We start from the raw sequence: 12,368 nt of genomic DNA, 5'->3' as shown, positions 1-12,368 counted from the left end.
CACTCCCAATCCCCAAGGACCCTCTACCCAGGAGATCCTCCCACCGCTTGTCCACCCCCAGATTCTGGATCCAACAGCAGCAGCCATCCCCTGGCCACCTGAGAAGAGGATCCAGGGGTAATAGGAGTAAGAATACCTTCAGGTTTCTCACAATGGGGTTAGTTTGCGGTAGGAAGTCGGCATCCAGGATTGGATGATGGCTAGGTAATCATGGAAACGATTAATGTTCTGCACACTTTTTACTCTTGTAAAACTGAGTAACGTATGCGCATTGGTGGATGAATATATTGGGATCTTGAGGAGAGTGCCCAGAGGCTCCATGTCAAGGTTAAAAAGGATTGGTTAGAGGATGGAGCCTTGGGGGCACTCCGCAGGATTGCTGTAGTCAGTTAGAATGCAACCAGTTAATCTGCACAGCATGGTGTCTGCATGAGAGGTAGGAGGTAAAACAATTCTGAACAGTGCCAGCGATTCCCATCCTGTCAGCAAGAAGGGAGGGAAAGATGGGGGTGGTTGATGGTGTTGAAAGCAGCCGAGAGGTCAAAGAGGACGATCCATGATTTGGAGAGCGGATCTCTGACTGATGGTCATTAAGGAGGCAGAGTTGTTTGATTCGGGCAAGTAGTTAGCTACTTTTTAGAAGATGTTGCCAATAAACAGGAGGCTCGTAATGGGCCTGTAGTTGGCCAGGTTGTCCGGATCTAGGGTTGGTTTTTTCAAAAGTGGTCGTATGAGACCAGTCTCAAGGGTGTCCGGGAATGATCTCTCTGTAAGGGAAGCACTGATGACACGGAGGAGCGCATTGAGCGCCAGGCCAGTCATTTGTTTAATGATGTAGGCCGGAAATTATATCGTCAGAGTAAGACCGAAGGTTGAGGGAGTTAATCATTTTTAGGAGATCCGTGGGAAAGAGGAGAGAATTTGGTACAGAAGGGCGGTGTGCGCGCAGTACATGCTAATGCTGTGTGGTGTTGATTCGATGGTCTCTGGGATTTTGTCTATTTTTTCAATAAAAAATGTGTTCATGCTGTTGCATTTTTCATGAGTTGCTGGTATCCCAGGGTCACGTGAGGGTTTGGTACAATGCTTTACTACTTCAAAGATGGCTTTACACACTTGCAAACTTGACTTTGCCTTGTATGCTCTACTGCCAGGACATTCTTGTACAGGTAACTTTACACACTTACAAACTTCACGTCTGTTATTATTCCTTTTGACATATCAGGTTTCAAAGCCTTTTCATTTACTTCACTGGTTCTTATCTGTCCTTGATAGCGTTGCCGAAGTGCCCCAGTGTCCCAGCTTCCCTTCTCAGGACTCAGCTTGAAGCTCTAGGCCAGCTTAAAAGAAATGCACACAATCTGGTGTTCCTCTCCCTGGCTACACGGTTTCCAGCAGCAACCCTCTGGAAATTCAACCAGCTCCGAGATGGATGTCCAGGTGGCTTACTTTGGAATGGATTGGTCCCACCAACTCAAAAGGGAGAAGTCGTCCTTGTGGAGGCTTCTCGGTCGATACAAATTTGGAGTTTCAGCACAGCAGCAAGGCGTCACCGGGAAAACCAATGGCCCAGGAGTTGCAACAGGCGTCCTCGTCAAGATCATCTTTGGTTCCTTTGTCCAGTGGTCGACTCTGCCTTCCAAGCCAAAAGCCTTGCCTTTTATTCAGTTCTCTCCCATTCATTTCAGCATAGCTGTCAGGGTGGCTGTCCTTGCCGGACAGTCAGCCGGCCAATCACTACAGAGGGCATTTGGGTCTCCTAGGAGACTAAGCACAGGGTGTTTAGGACACCTCCCTCACTTCCTGCCTACCCCAGACACCCTGGAGCCAGAGGCAGGCTTCACTCGTGAATCCCGCAAAAGGCAAAGCAAACAATGGAGCCAAACCTGGAGTAAATCTCAAGAAGGACCTTTCCACAAAGTAATCACAAAAAAAGAAGACCGGGGCCATTTTGACAAAAATGGCACCCTTTGGTGCTTTACTGCAGCTGTGAACGCAGCCCACAGTAAATGCACACCACAGTAGTTAAAACTGAACCACTGCCACCAGCCATTCAATGAGAAAAGGGTAACATAAAAATGTTACATGAGAAGCTAGACAAAGGGGATACTAGGTAACCCCTCCAGCACTCTATTGGAAGACTGGGTGTGCTGGGTCTAGAAAGTTACAATGGTAAGTAAAGTGAATTTCACTTTACTGCTCTTGGAAACAGTTTATCCAAGAGAAGGCATTTACACCTTTGGGAAATCTGGAAGACTTCCCTGCGTCACTGCACTGAATGTGCTGCGTGACACAATGTAAAAGATGATGCCTATGGAGTTTGTCAGATTCCATAACCAAAAGAAACACAGTTAAAAATCACATTAAAATACATGAGTGGGAAAAGGGTCTCTCTCCAGGTTAAAAAAAGTCAAGTCACTGGAGCACCGGAAGGACAGCACATGCTAGTGGATGGCCGGGTTGCTCAACGACAGTGAATACGTGGACGGCGCTCTCTGAGCCCGGCACACCCCATCCGACCTGCGCAGCCCTGGCAAACCTGCATCACACGACATCTAAAGACCCTGGTGCGGCGGTTAAGGTACCCGCTACCCTGTGAGGCACACAGGACAACAAGCACAATGTTCCCGAAATGACAGTCGGCCCGGTCACGCCACGCCAACGTGCAGTAAGTGACCATTGCCTGCTCCGCTTGCCCCGCCATCACTTAGTTGACACAATCGTACATCTTGGAAGGACTACCGCTCACTTGTGGCTTGGCCCAGCGCTGTCTGATGGGATCACACGGAGGGTGGAAGTGAATGCCAAACTATCCTGATACTTGAGCGTACCACAGCGCTGTGGCCTAGAAGTAGTCCACTCCACCTGCGTAAAGTGACCGAAGCACGGGACTACCCGTCCGGTACGGTACATTGACAGGCAGGCCGGGTCATGAGCGTCCGACACCTCTGCCTGCCCCACTGCTGAGGGCTCACACCAGCCCCCGCTTTCTAGCATAAGTGGAGGGGAGCGAGGGCTAGAGCAAAAGGAACCATATCCACCTCAGAGAAGCGTCGCTGTGACAGCTCTTGACTTGGGAGTAATAACACGGCACCTCCATAGACAAACTAAAGTGTGTGCCTTCAAGATTGCGGAACGCACCTAGCAGATCGTATTCTGAATAATAGAGGTGGCCAGACGTACGAGAATCCTCTCACGATAACATAATTTCCCTACTGCCTCTCCCGGAGCCTCCCAGGTGGGAAACCTCAACATAACACCCTTAGCCCTGATGGTCACCTCATTAACAGGATTGAAGCTCGCCGCCAACCCTGTAATCCTGGAATCGGCCTGAAGCCATCTAACCACGTGCCCCTGTGGAAATGATACTAAAGACTGCACACACCGCACAGGCAGTACACTGTGATTATCCCTGCTCAAACAATCCAACCAATGGAGGTATAGCCTGCAGAAGACCGGTGCCTAACCTGGTGACGCAGAGACCTTACCGCAGTGTCACAGAGACTCCCTACCACTCATATCGTAACTTACTAAATCCCTGGAACCACTCCGAGACGACACAGTGGCCGGGAGAGGAACATCTCTCTCCTTTGCAGTCTTAGATCCCACCCATCGTCGAGAAGACGGAGGCGCACTTTTACCCCACTCCCCACAAAAGGATGGCGTCAGTCTCTACTCCGCAGCATTCCCGCAACTCCTCTATAATACCGCTGTCGCTGGGGCAACGCATTCCGAGCATATGAACATTAAAGAGAAGCTTGCACTCTGCATTTTCACAACCCCATACCTCCAACACCCCCTTCCCAGGGTCGAGATGGCGTCTTCAAGACCCGAAGCTGCCGCAACAAAATACGACGTCGCTGACCTCCTGTCAGAAATGAAGAGTATGCAGGCTGATATCAGTGGCAAGATAGAAAAAATAACTATCAGGATTGATAAAATGGAGGAGAGGCTAGGGACGGTTGAACACAATCAGACCTCCCTATCAACATTGGAAACATACATGGAGGTCAGGATTGCTGACATTGAAATGAGGTGGAGGAATTTTGCCTGAAGGTCGATGACCTTGAAAACCATGAGCGACGCAACATTTGCGTTTTTGGCGTTCCTGAAAAAGAGGGGGAAACAGAACCAGACTTTAAAAAATTGTACACATGCTTCTGAAACTTATATTTGAGGATGACTCTGTGGATGAACCCAAATTTGACTGCATCGACTGCGCTCATAGGTCGGCAGGTGGCCCCATCAAGCTACTGGCCAGTTTCCACAACTATGCGGACAAAGCCAGGGTCCTGGAAAAGACCAGACGTGGTACCCAGGTCATCATGGATACAGCCAACATACCCATCTACCAGGACCTTTCCTCTCTCACCATGGCTATGCAAAGAAAATGCCTCCCACTCACTAAATTCCTAAAAGACAAGGCGATACGGTATAGATGGGGTTACCCTTTCTCTCTAACTTTCGAATGGGAGTGAAATACAATAAGACTGAAAACTGAAAAGGACATTAATAGCTCTATATCGGACTTACTTGAAGAACAGGAAGGATGTTTGGCTCATGGAGAGGGACGAAACAAAGACAGAATGGAAAATCAAAAGGACTGAGGCGCCAGAAGACTCCGGGCTTGCGGAAGTTCAGGAGGATGAACGCTTCCCCAGACATGGAACATTAAACTCAATTATAGAAAATCGCCGATGTTGAGGTCAAATCGACCTGGAGGGACAACTCACTCCCAGACTCCAAGGTATAAGACCCTATTGAGAGGTCTAGCACAATCACGCGATGAACAGGAGAGACAGTACTGATAAAAAGTAAGATTTCTAAGCGACAACAAATGGTGTGAACCAAGAAGGGGTGGGGGCTTTAAGAAGGGCTCAGTTCTAATAAGAGTTGTAAGGTTAACAGACCAAAAAGGTTATGGTCCTCACTGGTGGTCCGAGACTAACTGGGTGATGTTAACCCAGCCGGATCGGACGCCGTATTGGGAAGGTGGGTGGGAGAAGGGATTGGGGGTGTGGGGACTGGTCACGGCACACAATTACACTAGTACATGCATAATCATACTTCTGAGATTTGAAGCTCACTGGGTGAGATCCATGGAGGAACATCTGAAAAAAAAGACTATGCTAAAGAGGTATCGTTCCAAAATGTCATTCATTTGTGTGCCCCCGCAGTCACTGCGACTTTGGCGGCACACAAAATGGGGGCAACATTTACTGCGCCCAAGCATAGCGGGGGTGTCCCCCGCTCTACTTGGGTGCAGTAACGGGAGTCAGGGGTTGCGTGCGTGTCCCCCGCTTACCATTTTGGAAAGCGGGGAACACGTAAGAAAAAGAAAAAAGAAAAAAAAGAAAAGCACCCCGCAGCGCCAGCTGTAACCCACGTTAGTGGGAAGAGCTGACACTGCAGGGATCGCAGAGGACGGGCGGCACACGCAGAAAGGTGCCGCCCTAAAGGTAAGTGGGGTGGGGGGTTGGGAGAGCTAATGCTGGCTGGGGAAGCAGGCACAGTGATCAATATGATCACTGCACCGCGCTGTAATTGGCGTCAGCAATTTCGGCCGCCGCGGTTACAGGTGGTGCAGTGATCACATAGATCCAGTTAAAGGTAGTTGATCACTTGACAGACAAATCTAGGTACATCAAGGCGGGCACCCGAAATGTTAAGGGACTTAACTCTCCCACTAAAAGATCCTTTTTTTCCCGCAAATTAAAGAGCCAAACTGGACATACTCTTTTTACAGGAGACCAGGTACACGTGTGGAGAAGAGCGAAAAGTCTTGTATGCCAAGAGAGGATGTGAATACTGGGAGTCGGGCCCCTTGGGAAAGGCGGGAGTGGGCATTTTAATCAGGAAAGGTCTAAACTTTGAAGTAATGAGGATCTGGTCTGACATAGCGGGGAAGAGCCATTGTTTTGGTAGGTAGACTACATAACACTACTCTCACTATCATCCCTCTATGCACCCAACACGGGCCAAACCCGCTTTCTTCGGAACATGGTCCCCAAGATCATGCTTGAGGCAGAGGGTGAGGTCATCCTGGGGGGGGGACCGATTTCAACATGTGGGCGGACCCCGCAGTTGACAGACAAGCTGGCAACCCATCATCTCAAGAACCAGTAGACGGAGGTCTCACAGAGGTGATCAAAATGTTCGGCCTATATGGGTTACATGATATATGGTGTCACCTCCACCCCCACTCTGCAGGTTACACATTTTTCTCGACCCCCCACTCCACATTCATGAGGATAGATTACCTATATCTCACCGCTGGGCTAAAGGATGCAGCATCTGCCTCAGAGATTTTGCCGATCTTATGGTCGGACCATGACATGGTTAGCACCAAAATTAATCTCCTAGCCCTTCCAGACAAGAACTCGAAATGGCGGTGCAATGAATCGCTGCGGAAAGACCCTGTATTTCATGAACACATGGAGAAAGAGATCACAGAGTACTTCGAGCGGAACGACAGGGTAAATATCCAAGAACAAGGTTTGGGAGGCTGGGAAGGCGACCTGGAACGGTATACTAATTAGAGAAGGAGCAGACAAAAAAAAGTGAGGACCTTAATAGAAAATAGACTCAGAAAAAAAGAGATTGCACAGTTAGATTTCCGGGCACAATACAATGATGAACAAAGGAGGGGTGGGATAGCTGAATCAGTCCAAAAAAGGGAAGAACTTCGGCACCTGGAAGAAGGTCTAGTCACTCGCAAGCTTCAATTCCTTAATCAAAAGCATTACGAAAAGGAAGACAAGGCTGATGCACTTCTAGCCGCCAGGCTGAGAAGAGAGTGAGCAGATCGCTGGGTCGCAGCAATAGAGGGTGAACATAAACCCCCCCCCCCCTCCCCAACCCAACTACAGATCCCAAAAGTATCCCTGAAGCCTTTGCCGACTTCTAGACTACACAGGGGAGGGCAGAACTTGAACACTACAAGAATAAAACAACCATGCCCAAACTTTCTTTAGAAAAGGCTGAATCACTAGAATCACTGATAATGCCCGACGAGGTTGAGAACGTGATCAAACAGCTACCCTTGGGGAAGGCACCTGGGAACGATGGGTACACACACAAGGTTTTACAAAACCTTCCTTAGCCCCCTCCTCCCCTTCATGGTGGAACTTTTTTTTTTTTAAACGGGTTTATTTTTGTTCGATACACAGGAGAACATACATTATAACAAGCAATTTCTTAGACAATTATGAAGCCTCTCAGGCTTTATTCCCTCTGTCATCCCTCCACCCTCCTACCATCGACTTTCAGTCCTCGCCTAATTCTCGATCCTCATCTTGCTGTATCGAGAGCTGGCGCTCGGCCGATAGGGCGTTTGCTATTGCCTGTGGCTTGAATGTCAGAGCCGGGTAGCTCTCATCATCATCCACCAAGGGTGACCATATGTTCATGAAGCGATGAAGCACGCCCCTAGATGCCGCTGTAATTTTCTCTGCAATAAAAATGTCCCACAGTTTTAGCCACCACAAGATCATCAGAGGGCCCTCTGGAGATTTCCATGACCGTTCTACCGTGATCTTGGCAGCTAGTAGCAGCTGAGTCAGGAGGGCTGCCGTTCTGCCAGATCTCGGGTATACACCTGGGATCGGGGCTCCAAGTAGGATTGACTCTGGTTCTAGAGGCAGCGTGATCTTTGTTATATCTGTAATCGCCAGGGTGCATTGAGACCAACATTTTTCCACAACTGGGCATGTCCACCACATATGTATAAATGATCCCGGGAGGCCACATTGGCAGCAGCATTGGGAGGATTGGTTAATGCGATGTAGTCGGAGTGGGGGATAGTACAATGTTAGGAGCAGTTTATGGGCACATTCTCGATTAGGGATGCAATGTGAAGAGGAGCTAGTGCGTGACCAAATGTCTGTCCACGTCTGGTCCTCTATTGCATGACCAAGGTCTGTTTCCCATTGCGCCATGTAGGACGCTCTGGTGATGAGAGTTTGTTTGCAGTAGTTTGTATATTGTTGAGATTCGACCTCGATGTGGGGGGTCTGCGAGTGTCAGCTCCATGGGGTCCAATTCTCGTGTGGCTGCCAGGCGAGTTGAAGGATGGGAGCACCAATGTTGTAGCTGAACATATGAGAACCTGTCAGTTTCCCTTAAGCCGAAGGCGCTCTTACATTGTTCAAAGGTGAGGGGGCGATTCCCTTCAAAGAGCTGGTCTAGAGTGCAGAGACCCCCAGCGATCCAGTTGTTAAAGTTCGTGGGGTGGGCTCCTGGGGAAAACGCCGGGTTATGGAAGACTGGGGCAGATGGGCCCAGGTCTCTCGGGATGCCTCTATGTTTACGAGTCCATTCCCAGGCTTTCAGGGTGTGCTTGGTGGAGGATAGGATAGCTGGCCATGTTCTTCTTGAGGCGGGAGACAGGTGTAAGAGGAACCGGAGAGGGAGAGGTAAGCAGGATTGCTTGATCTCTGTCCATCTTGGTCGATTCGAGCTAATGATCCAAGCATGCGTACGGGCCAGTTGCGCCGCTACCTGATATCTCTGGAGATCCGGGACTCCCAGGCCTCCTAGATTCGGGGTGGTCAGCATAGTCTTTAGTGGAATTCTTGACTTTTTGCCATTCCAATTGAAATGCAGCATTTTTCTCTGGAGACGTTGAAGAGGGGGCCTGGGGACCGTTATAGGAAGAGCTGAGCAAACAGAGGAGTCGAGGGAGGAGGTTCATCTTACACGCCGCTATACGGCCCAGAAGTGAAATTTCTTGAGAGCGCCAGCGCATTCTACAAACTGGAATAGCACCGGAATCCTTTTCACAGGCGCTTATTTCTGTTATTCCCAAAGAGACTAGGACCCCAGGCAATGTGCATCTTACCGTCCCATCTCCCTACTCAATATAGATGCAAAAATCTACACTTGTGTATTAGCAGCAAGGCTCAAAACCCACATGTCGGGTCTGATACATTCTGACCAAGTCGGGTTTATTCTGGGTCGACAAGGGGCCGACACCACCCGTAAAACCCTACATTTAATATAAGATGCGTGGAATATGTCGAACTCCCTGGGATTTCTTGGAGGCGGTCTTGCGTAAAATAGGATTAGGCCAGACACTCAGAAGATGGAAAAAGGCGATGTACACCTCACCCCGAGCATTGATGATGGTCAATTCTGAATACTCTTGATGGATCACCCTCGAAAGAGGCACAAGACAGGGTTGCCCCCAGTCGGCAATATTATTTGCTCTCTCGTTGGAACCGCTAACCCAAAAGCTTAGAGCTGACAGTCTCGTCGAAGGTATGTGGGTCCATGGTAGGAAATACAAACTAGCCCTCTACACCGATGATATCTTACTCCACATTCAGCAGGTAAACGGCATCACTAGAGCGTTTCACCTCTCCTTGTATTGCTTGGGTTGGAGGAAGATGAGTGGAGTAACGAGAGTTGGTGGACTCGTGTCCCCACTCCTGCTGGCGGCGCAAGCCTGCTTCATGATCAGGTGGAAGGCACAATATCCCACATCTAAGAGAGAGTGGATCGGAGTGGCTACCAATATATGGTCAATGGAGAGAATCATAGTCGCTCTTCACTGAAGATCAGCTCAACACGAGACACTTTGTAACAAATATACTTGCAAAATAATTCCAGACGCTATAAACCACCCGCCAGGAATACACTCGTAGCAATGTGATCTTACCTTAACTAATGCTATGCCGATCCTTCAATATGTGAATTCCAATAATGGGTCTAATGCCAAGCCTACAATAATGTGAATTTCTGCAATGTTCAACATGCCAGTGACCAACCATGGGGGGAGGAGGGAGGGAAGGAGGGAAATATATCTATGAGGAATAGTATCATAAGTGTTCACTGTGATGTTTTTCATTTTTGTTTGATTTATAATTGTAACCTCGCACTTATGCCGTGAATGTAATGTTATTCCTTATTCTGTAAAAGCCAATAAAATTGAATTTGAAAAAAAAAGTCAAATCCTCAAAATCCGGCAAAGTTGCTGGGGGTCTCTAAAGTGGAGGGAATAAGCACATTTCTGTGAATTCTCCCTAACACCCTGCATCCTCAACTTTGGAGGCGGGGGACCAGAAAAAAAACAAAGGAAAAAAACAGAAAAAGGGACCCTGCGGCGTCAGATCCGACCTGCGTTATAGGGACAGATCTGATGGTGCAGGGGAAGCAGAGGCGAGCAAGCAGGTAAGTAGGGGAGGGGTTTGTGGGGGTGGTGTAAGGGCTGTTTGGGTTTGTTTGGCAGAAGTGCAAAGTGATTTGCAGCGGAATAGACTATGGTTAATTCCGCCACGAATAACTGCTCTTTGGTCAAACAACCCAAATCCCTTCAATGGCTCATCTGTTTTGTATAGCAGCTTCCATGTCCTTCGCGCCTCCTGCTCTGCTGCTGAACCCTTCTCTGTGTTCGGGTGGGGCTGGTATTGCTTCTCGGTTCCTATGGCGGCCAGGGAGACTTCCCCTCTCTTCCTCCTATGATCCCAGCATGGCGAAACAGCTCCAGCAGTCCTCCTTTCACTGTCTACCGAGCCTCCACGGTCTTCTCTGCAGCTCAGCAGTTCCTCGGTCAGCACCTAGAGGCTGAAGCTTCATGAGACAGTCTCCCTCCTCCATGCTGCTCGGGGGTTTTTAAATACCCCAGCACCCATCATACACTTGCAGCCGCTAGACCATGCCCTGGGCTTCTCAGCTTCACCAATCCTCATTGCTTCATTCAGCCTCCCTGTCCCAGAGTTTCTATATACATGGGAATTCTAGGCAGTCCTTGGCATTCTTTTCACAGAATGTTGAAAGAGGACATCAGTAGGTGTTATGGGTGGTTGAAGGGGACCTGTCACAGTAGGCCATAAAGGTATGAGAAATGTAGGGGATATCCCTAAAAGGGAAAGGTGGGTATGTATTTTCATCGGATGATGCCGGGTCACCTCCCCCCCATGTGGTCCTCCCTCTTACAGCCGCCCCCAGGGTCAGGATCAGGTATCGGCCGTCATCCCCTGGCCACATGGGAAGAGGCTATCTCTAGAAAAGAAGTGATGATATCATCAGATTCATCACAGTTTGCACATTATGTTCAGAAACCAGATTCTCAGCCCCAGAAATCCCAGTGGATGGCCATCTTGGAGGACTCCCATTTAAGTCCCAACCGCCTATGTGCTCTGCTGGTAATAACTCGAATTTGGCCATCAGATATAAACATTTCTTCAGTGAAACTGGTCTGGTCTACCAACACGCTGGCTCCGATTTCGTGCCTCAGCAATTCCTGTGTCATCACAGGTTTTCCAGTGGCTTTCTGCAGGTGGTGGTTTCAGTGGCCCTTGGGCGAAGTCTAAAGAAGTTGTTCATTTGGCAGGCAGTCTTTTCTGTAGTTCTCTTTCATTGCTCGACAACTATGTGCCATGGGAATGCTAGTAGAGCCTCCAGGGCCACAGATAATCTGTTTGAATGCCTGTGGGGGCTTTCTACAGGTGAAGGGGGGGGAGATAAAGTCGCTTACATCTTTGCTGTGCGCCTTGTTTTAGTCTTCTTATTCCTATGATCATAGGAAGCAGTGCAACCCATAATGCTTTTTATTGCGGGTACCTGAAAGCCCTCCTGCCCATAGCGTACATTCAAGTAACATTAAGTGCTCCTGCTTACTTCAGTTACAAGACTGGGGCTTTCAGCAACTTCAAGGACCGAGTGTGTGCATATTTAGCACTTAAATCATTTTCATCCAAGACCAAGCGCTCTAGCCTATTACTAAAGTACCAGAATGCAGAGTAACAATGTGAAGTAACACGTTTTTTCCTGTATTTCTCATAACATTCTTGAGATTCTCCATTTTATTTAGGGCTTCTTCTGAGTCCATGGAATGGTGAGCTTAAATTGCATTCAGTTTGGGCAGATGCATGAACTTAAGAAAACCTAGTTTGAATCTTGTAGTTGTATAGAATATTGCCTGCTTCGAGAATTAACCTAGTTAACCTAAGGCTTGCTTTGTACATCATGTCAGAGCATTTAATGGAAGTTCCACTTCTGTATGTATTATCCCAGAAAGCACTCAATCTATCCGCAACTTCTTCACTAAATGCTCTTCCTGTACTACTACTACTCTCTATCCACAACCTCTCCATAACCCTCTTCTGGACACTGGCTGCCTTAGGGACCGGTCATATAATTTCAGGCACCAGTGCCAAACACACTTGTAGTTGTAGCCTACGACTCTTGTCATTACAGAAGTGACATGTGTGTATTACATTTGCCCTTGTTAAAACCGTGACAATGTGTATTTTTTATTATTTTTCAATGCTGCAATACCACTGATCTTATTTTGTAACTGCAAATCCAAATGGAACCATTTTAAAAAAGAAACATCGGTAATGCACATTTTAATTGAATGAAGTTAA

General features: G+C 48.2%; 1 protein-coding gene across 4 annotated transcripts in view; it reads right to left on the bottom strand.

Annotated features, from left to right (window-relative positions):
* POR (cytochrome p450 oxidoreductase) overlaps nt 1-12,368 on the bottom strand; it is a 964,880-nt gene that overhangs the window by 344,903 nt on the left and 607,609 nt on the right. The window lies entirely within an intron of this gene.

The sequence above is a fragment of the Ambystoma mexicanum genome, chromosome 9, assembly GCF_040938575.1.
Source record: "Ambystoma mexicanum isolate Mex_15411 chromosome 9, UKY_AmexF1_1, whole genome shotgun sequence".
NCBI lineage: Eukaryota > Metazoa > Chordata > Amphibia > Caudata > Ambystomatidae > Ambystoma > Ambystoma mexicanum.
This window is presented reverse-complemented; position numbering and strand designations above follow the sequence as displayed.